Source organism: Protomyctophum bolini (genome assembly GCF_963924005.1).
Source record: "Protomyctophum bolini genome assembly, chromosome: 4".
Lineage (NCBI taxonomy): Eukaryota > Metazoa > Chordata > Actinopteri > Myctophiformes > Myctophidae > Protomyctophum > Protomyctophum bolini.
In genome coordinates this window covers 3,228,091-3,235,927 of record NC_137865.1, presented here as the reverse complement: position 1 = coordinate 3,235,927, position 7,837 = coordinate 3,228,091, and the positions used below count along the sequence as shown (strand labels likewise).

General features: G+C 41.8%; 1 long non-coding RNA gene across 1 annotated transcript; it reads right to left on the bottom strand.

Moving 5' to 3' along the window:
- Nucleotides 1-1,363: 1,363 nt before the first annotated feature.
- Nucleotides 1,364-4,059, bottom strand: LOC308313569. The gene is made up of 3 exons (XR_013963896.1): nt 3,948-4,059; nt 3,073-3,180; nt 1,364-1,441 (listed from the first exon to the last, which is right to left on the bottom strand). It is a non-coding gene; the product is annotated as an uncharacterized lncRNA (long non-coding RNA).
- Between the last annotated feature and the right edge of the window lie 3,778 nt (nt 4,060-7,837).

Below are 7,837 nucleotides of genomic sequence, written 5' to 3'. Positions count from 1 at the left end.
AAATCTGAGATGAAAACAACCACGAAAGTCTCATTTTACCGCTTTCCTTTCCTTGCAACAACAAAGGTCGTTTGCCCCACATATACTAATACTATTGCCAACTAAATCCTCATTAATGCAAACTAGATTCAACATACTCAACCCTGCATACATTCTAAATATGCCCCCGAAATATTGTACTGAGCAAATGAACTGTTACCACCTTCAATAATAATGATGATAATAGTCTTTATTGTCTCCACATCATATATTTTGGACACATGAACATTAAGAACATTAATAATTCTACTCGAGTTGCATTAAGACGCATTCTAACCCTCAATGGCTTCCTTTCTGAAAAATAACAATGATTATAATCATTGTAAAAAGATTCACGTGTTTGGATATTCTATTTACAATGAGATGCGGACGGGAGCTGGAGCCACTTGGACCCGGACGTAACGTAGGACTACAAAATGACGTCGGACTTAAATACAGAATATCTCACTATCCATCTGAGGAGGACATGTTTGTAGTTCAGTTCATTACTTCACTATAACTCACCGTCCATCTGAGGAGGACATGTTTGTAGTTCAGTTCATTACTTCACTATAACTCACCGTCCATCTGAGGAGGACATGTTTGTAGTTCAGTTCATTACTTCACTATAACTCACCGTCCATCTGAGGAGGACATGTTTGTAGTTCAGTTCATTACTTCACTATAACTCACCGTCCATCTGAGGAGGACATGTTTGTAGTTCAGTTCATTACTTCACTATAACTCACTGTCCACCTGAGGAGGACATGTTTGTAGTTCAGTTCATTACTTCACTATAACTCACCGTCCATCTGAGGAGGACATGTTTGTAGTTCAGTTCATTACTTCACTATAACTCACCGTCCATCTGAGGAGGACATGTTTGTAGTTCAGTTCATTACTTCACTATAACTCACCGTCCATCTGAGGAGGACATGTTTGTATTTCAGTTCATTACTTCACTATAACTCACCGTCCACCTGAGGAGGACATGTTTGTAGTTCAGTTCATTACTTCACTATAACTCACCGTCCATCTGAGGAGGACATGTTTGTAGTTCAGTTCATTACTTCACTATAACTCACCGTCCACCTGAGGAGGACATGTTTGTAGTTCAGTTCATTACTTCACTATAACTCACCTGTCACCTCCATCCAGCTCTCTGGTGACTCTCCACGGCCAGAGATGGCCGTGTAGAGTCGGCCTACACGGCACTTGTAGAGTCCTTCATCGGACCCTGAAACACTGTGGACGGTCATCTGTCCTGTAGGCTCAGCGCCGAAGAAGGATCCGTTTCGGAAGAAGTCAGCCGGAAGGCCAGAGGAAGGTTGACCTGTTGTCTGGTCTTTGGACAGGCAGTGGAACGTGACATCGCTTCCCTCTGGCACAGGAAGTACAGGACTCTGTAGGATCACATCTCCACCTAGAAGAAACATGTTTGAGGTCTTGACTTATATTATCCTCTTTACCTCAAATACAGCTCAATGTGTTCTTATGTCATCATCTTTACCTCAAATACAGCTCAATGTGTTCTTATGTTATCATCTTTACCTCAAATACAGCTCAATGTGTTCTTATGTTATCAACTTTACCTCAAATACAGCTCAATGTGTTCTTGTGTTATCATCTTTACCTCAAATACAGCTCAATGTGTTCTTATGTTATCATCTTTACCTCAAATACAGCTCAATGTGTTCTTGTGTTATCATCTTTACCTCAAATACAGCTCAATGTGTTCTTATGTTATCATCTTTACCTCAAATACAGCTCAATGTGTTCTTATGTTATCATCTTTACCTCAAATACAGCTCAATGTGTTCTTATGTTATCAGCTTTACCTCAAATACAGCTCAATGTGTTCTTGTGTTATCATCTTTACCTCAAATACAGCTCAATGTGTTCTTATGTTATCAGCTTTACCTCAAATACAGCTCAATGTGTTCTTATGTTATCATCTTTACCTCAAATACAGCTCAATGTGTTCTTGTGTTATCATCTTTACCTCAAATACAGCTCAATGTGTTCTTGTGTTATCATCTTTACCTCAAATACAGCTCAATGTGTTCTTATGTTATCATCTTTACCTCAAATACAGCTCAATGTGTTATTTTGTTATCACCACTTTACTCAAATACAGCTCAATGTGTTCTTATGTTATCATCTTTCCCTCAAATACAGCTTAACCCCCTAATGGCCAATGACGTGTAATCTGCGTATTAAATCAACAAATCCCTCATGGCCAGGGACGTAATTGACGCAATAGACGTACTGCCCTGTCAGTACGTCTTATTAGATTATTGGTAGTTTACTAATAAGCATTTTAATACACCTTGGTTTCAGTGAACAGTGAAACCAAGGTGTACTAAAATGCTTATAAGTAAACGATGGAACATGCTAGAATCATAATTCTTTTTTCGGTGTAAACTACAGACTTGCAGCTTTAGAATGAGACATTTCGTGACATTGTGGTCACATCGCACATATTTCTATTGTCATTCAAAAAGTCGCCAAATCTGGCCCAATGCACAATAAGATGTTATTAAATATAGCAATAAGAGGGTTGTGTTATTTTGTTATCAACACTTTACTCAAATACAGCTCAATGTGTTCTTATATTAATGTCAAGTTTACCCAAATTACGGCGGTGCACCTCATGAACAGCTCTCAGCGGGTAAATGGAGACCCAATTGGTCTCCGGTTCCAACTCCGATGTTTTTGATTTCCCCCCCCCCCCCCTGGACCCCCCTGGGGTTTAAGAGGTTAAGTGGAGTCAGGAGGTTTTTCCACCATAATTAACTTTGTGAATAAATAAGTAAATAATGCTTATCATCCATCTCTGAGATTAGATAACCCGAGAGAGATAATCATGGCTGATCGTTTGTTTCAAATTGAAAAAACGTTTATATGTTTATCAAGTTAACCCCTTAGTAATAAATGGAAATTAACCTCCATCTGTGGTATATGGAATGAAAGAATATGAACTATGTCTGTAGCCACTATACAACATATTGATTGACTATATAAGTAGTAATTATATATGAATAATGATTGTACCAGAGATGGTAAGGCTGACGGAGAGGCTGTGTTCTCCTGATGTGGACTCACACCTGTAGACTCCGCTGTCCGAGGCCAACAGGGTTGTTATGGTACAGGTGTCTCCTCCTCCTACACACAATCACAACGACAAGTACGAGCGATTTTAGTTGAAAGTACCTATCCATCCATCCACGCACGCACGCACGGCACGCACACACACACACACACACACACACACACACACACACACACACACACACACACACACACACACACCCCGCAGATCTCATATTACTCCCGTACTTGCTACACTCCATTGGTTGCCCGTCAAATCCAGGATCAATTTCAAAATTCTCTTAATAACATACAAAGCATTACACGGACTGGCTCCAATCTACATCTCTGAATTACTGCATGCTAAACCTAACACACGTTTCACTCAGGTCTCCGATAAAGGCCTTCTGTCTATCCCTATACAACCAGACTCAAAACCAAGGGTGACCGCGCATTTGAAGTGGTCGCCCCCACTTGTGTGAATGCCCTGCCCCTTGAACTGAAGAATGCAGAGTCTGTCGACGGTTTTAAGAGATTGTTAAAAAACGTATTTATTTCGCCAGCACTTTATTTTATGATATATATTTTTTTGCTTGATTTGTTGCATTTTAATGTTTTTACCTTCTACTGTTTGTTTCGTGCCCTTGTTTTAACATGATTGTTTTACCTGTTGTACAGCACTTTGTAACCTTGTTTCGAAAGGTGCTCTATAAATAAAATGTACTTACTTACACACACACACACACACACACACACACACACACACACACACACACACACACACACACACACACACACACACACACACACACACACACTCACACACACATACTGTGCACACCCGTTGACTTCTCCCCAGTCAGTGGCACAGCTGGTTCCATTCCACGTAATGTCTCCTCCTCCTCTCGTCACAGACCATCCCTCTACTACAGTGTCCATCTGGTCCTCACAGCTCAGTGAGATTTGGTCAAACTGAAAGAACTGACATCTCTCAGGACGCACTCTGATGGACACTGCGGGAAAGAGAGAGATTCAATCAGTTCATCAGATGTATGGTGTATAGGCCTGTGTAGGCCTATACCTACATGGTCTTAACCCATTCTGACCTGATATCAGATTCATACGTCGGTCGTTCTTCGATTTTTCCAAAATATCAGACCTACAAGCCCCCCCCCCCCCCCACCCCCCGCCCGCCCTCCCACCCCCGACAGTTCCTCTGCAATCAGAGAGATCGCCTGGTCTGGAATCAACACTACAAGAGCACTCCCCAACTACGCTACCCATAATGCAATGCAATGAAGTTGTCTCACCTTCTGTTGAACAGGACCCAACAGATGAGGAAATACACCACTGTGGAGAGAGACGGAGAGAGAGAGAGAGAGAGAGAGAGGGAGGGAGAGAGAGAGAGAGAGAGAGAGAGAGAGATGAGAGAGAGAGAGAGAGCAACTTTAACGATGGCGAGGGCCACTATAGTTCCACACTCACTCCAGAGGGCTGCTATAGTTCCACACTCACTCAGAGGGCCACTATAGTTCCACACTCACTCAGAGGGCCGCTATAGTTCCACACTCACTCCAGAGGGCCACTATAGTTCCACACTCACTCCAGAGGGCCGCTATAGTTCCACACTCACTCCAGAGGGGCCACAGTGCATATTACTGTCGTAGCAAAAATAGACGATCTACAAGCTCAAAACGCGTCGCCTTTTTGAGCTCGTAGATCGGCTATTTTTGCTATATTTGAATTGAAAACCTGAATAATTTTCTTCTATTTTTGGAATTGGAATCCTGGAAAGTAATCTTTTTTATTGAATTTCAAATGCATTTAGTTATAGTTATGTTAATTTTATTAACTGTTAACATAACTACATTGGACACAAAAAGACAATATAACATTTTAGTACTAGTCATTTAATACTATAGTCATGAAGTAATTAAAGCGGGTTTGATTCGGGCGTGATCAGAGGGCGTTGTTAAAATGTTTCACAATTATTCTACAATGTTCAAGAGTTTTCCACATAGGCCTACAGTATATTCTTTTGTAATGTTTGCATAAATATTTGACGTTTTTCAGAAAACTTCATTTAAAATGTATAGGCCAGGATTTAAAACTTAGGCCAGGATTGAAAATGTATAGGCCAGGATTGAAAACTTATAGGCCAGGATTTAAAACTTAGGCCAGGATTATTAAAAGGTGTTTTTGGAATCGGCCTCAGTCCTATAGTACTGCAATGAAGTAGGCTTATACTTACAATACATGATATGATTCTTTATATATGATGATTATTATATGATGTAGGTTTCATGTTGTATAGTATATTTATATATTGTATAAATGAAGTACTCACATGCTGTGATGCAGGTTGGTGCAGGTTTCATGTTGTCAAACTGACCGACTGATACTCATGGCTGAGAAGTTAGAACAGACAACAGAGCTGTGTGTGGATTCACACATAGACCTGGGTGGGTGAAGAGACCATTTCCTTGTTTGCAAGATGCTCTGACACACACGCACGCACGCACGCACGCTGTCTGACAGCTGAGCTGTGTGTGTGTGTGTGTGAGTGTGTGTGTGTGTGTGTGTGTGTGTGTGTGGTTTCACACACATACCCTCTGCTGCTGGGTGGATGAAGAGACCGTTTCCTTGTTGGTAAGATACTCTGACACACACACACACACACACACACACACACACACACACACACACACACACACACACACACACACACGCACACGACACACACACACAGATGTTAATAGTCATCCGTTTGTTAAAGTCAAAACCCAGCTTTACAAATAAGAACAATGTCAGCATAGACAAAAATGTTTTTTTCTTCAAAGTATAGTACATGCTTAATTCCAAAAAGGTGTAAAATGTAGACTTGCAAAGAAAGTTATTCCAAGGCATGCACTCCGCCTGTGGTGAAAAAGTATAATAGCTTATGATTTATTAATGAGCAAGGCAACAAAGAAAAAACGCAACTCCCCTCTCCCCGCCCCCCCCCCCTCTCTCTCTCTCTCTCTCGCTCTCTCTCTCTCTTCTCTCTCTCTCTCTCTCTCTCTCTCTCTCTCTCTCGCTCTCTCTCTCTCTCATTAACATCACATACATAGGTGAACGTCACGGAGACACCGGACATTGCTGTCCCTTGGAGTGGTTGCACCACTCAAAAATACATATTTAACACAGTGACACTGTGTGTGTGTGTGTGTGTGTGTGTGTGTGTGTGTGTGTGTGTGTGTGTGTGTGTGTGGTGTGTGCACGAGCTTCATGGTCACGTGACATACTTTAGTGACATACAACAGTTTAAAGGGGGGGGGGGGGGGGGGTGGCTGTGAGTGATATAGAAACCACACAGGATGTGTGTGTGCGTGTGTGTGTGTGTGTGTGTGTGTGTGTGTGTGGGGGGGGGGGGGGCGGGGTGTCTATTTTTGTATGCATTAGCATGCCAAAGTTTGTGCTATTGCCATTGAGAATGCATTGGGCGTTTAAGTTAAATAACTCAGAAACTACAAAGCATTTCAAAGTAAAAAGTTCCAGCATGTGTCTCCACAGAACGCTGAAAAATAAAAAGTGTGAATGGAGTTTCTAGGTGAAAGTGTTTTTTTTGACGTGCCAATATCTGCCACTGAGCCTCATTGTACATTTCTCAAATTTGAAAGCACTATATTTCTAAAACTATATGAAACATTTCAAAGATTGCTGTTCAGGCAAACATGCACCACCGTAAGATGAACCTAAATAGGGTTGAATGGCTTTTCTAGGTGTAGTCTAAGTATGTAGGACTAGCAGCATGCCAAAGCTATTGCCATTGAGAATGCATTGCGTGTTTAAGTTAAATAACTCAGAAACTACAAACCATTTCAAACACGTCCTTTTCATTGTCGCAGAGAACGGCTATGCGCTTACGGCTCCATAACACGCCCCCGCCCAGACTGCAGCAAATTGAACTGGCCATTTACTAGCAAACCACTGACCTTGAAAATATCCCCCAAAACCCACGGATGGCGCGGCATCCATGAAAAAATGCACAATGTTGTCGTAAAAGAACGAGACCCTATTCCAATTATCGACCAAAAGCGACCAAAAGCGCACTTCATCTAGAGACATAGGGCTGTATTTTGCGTGTCTTAAGTACCAGGTCTTATTCCCTAACTTGAGTAAACTAAAGACCTGGAGTCGTGATCAATGCTCTTTGGCCACTCAGAATAGCCAAATGGCATTGATCACGCCTCCAGGTCTTTAGTTTACTCAAGTTAGGGAATAAGACCTGGTACTTAACCCATTCTGAACGGGAACCCATTTTGGTGTTGGCATCATGTCGTGCTTTAGCTATTGAAAAATAGCAGATCTACAAGCTCATAGCGCGCCACCGAGTGGCGCGCTATGAGCTTGTAGGTCTGCTATTTTTGAAAAATCGAAGAACGACTGACATTTTTTAGAATCTGATCTCAGGTCAGAATGGGTTCATCAGACCAGTGTGTGTCCCACAGTGGAAACCTCGTATGAATCTGATCTCAGGTCAGAATGGGTTAAGACACGCAAAATACAGCCCACAGAGTCAAAAAGATTGGGCACGGAGGAGGCCAGGCACAACAGCCTATAGAAATAAAAGACCGGCATTGAGGGATAATGCGTATGGCAAAGTTTAAATTACCATAGCAGGGATAGCAATTGGCGTTTTGAGATTGAAGCGCTGGAAGTGCAATATTGGGTAACATCTCGAATGCGC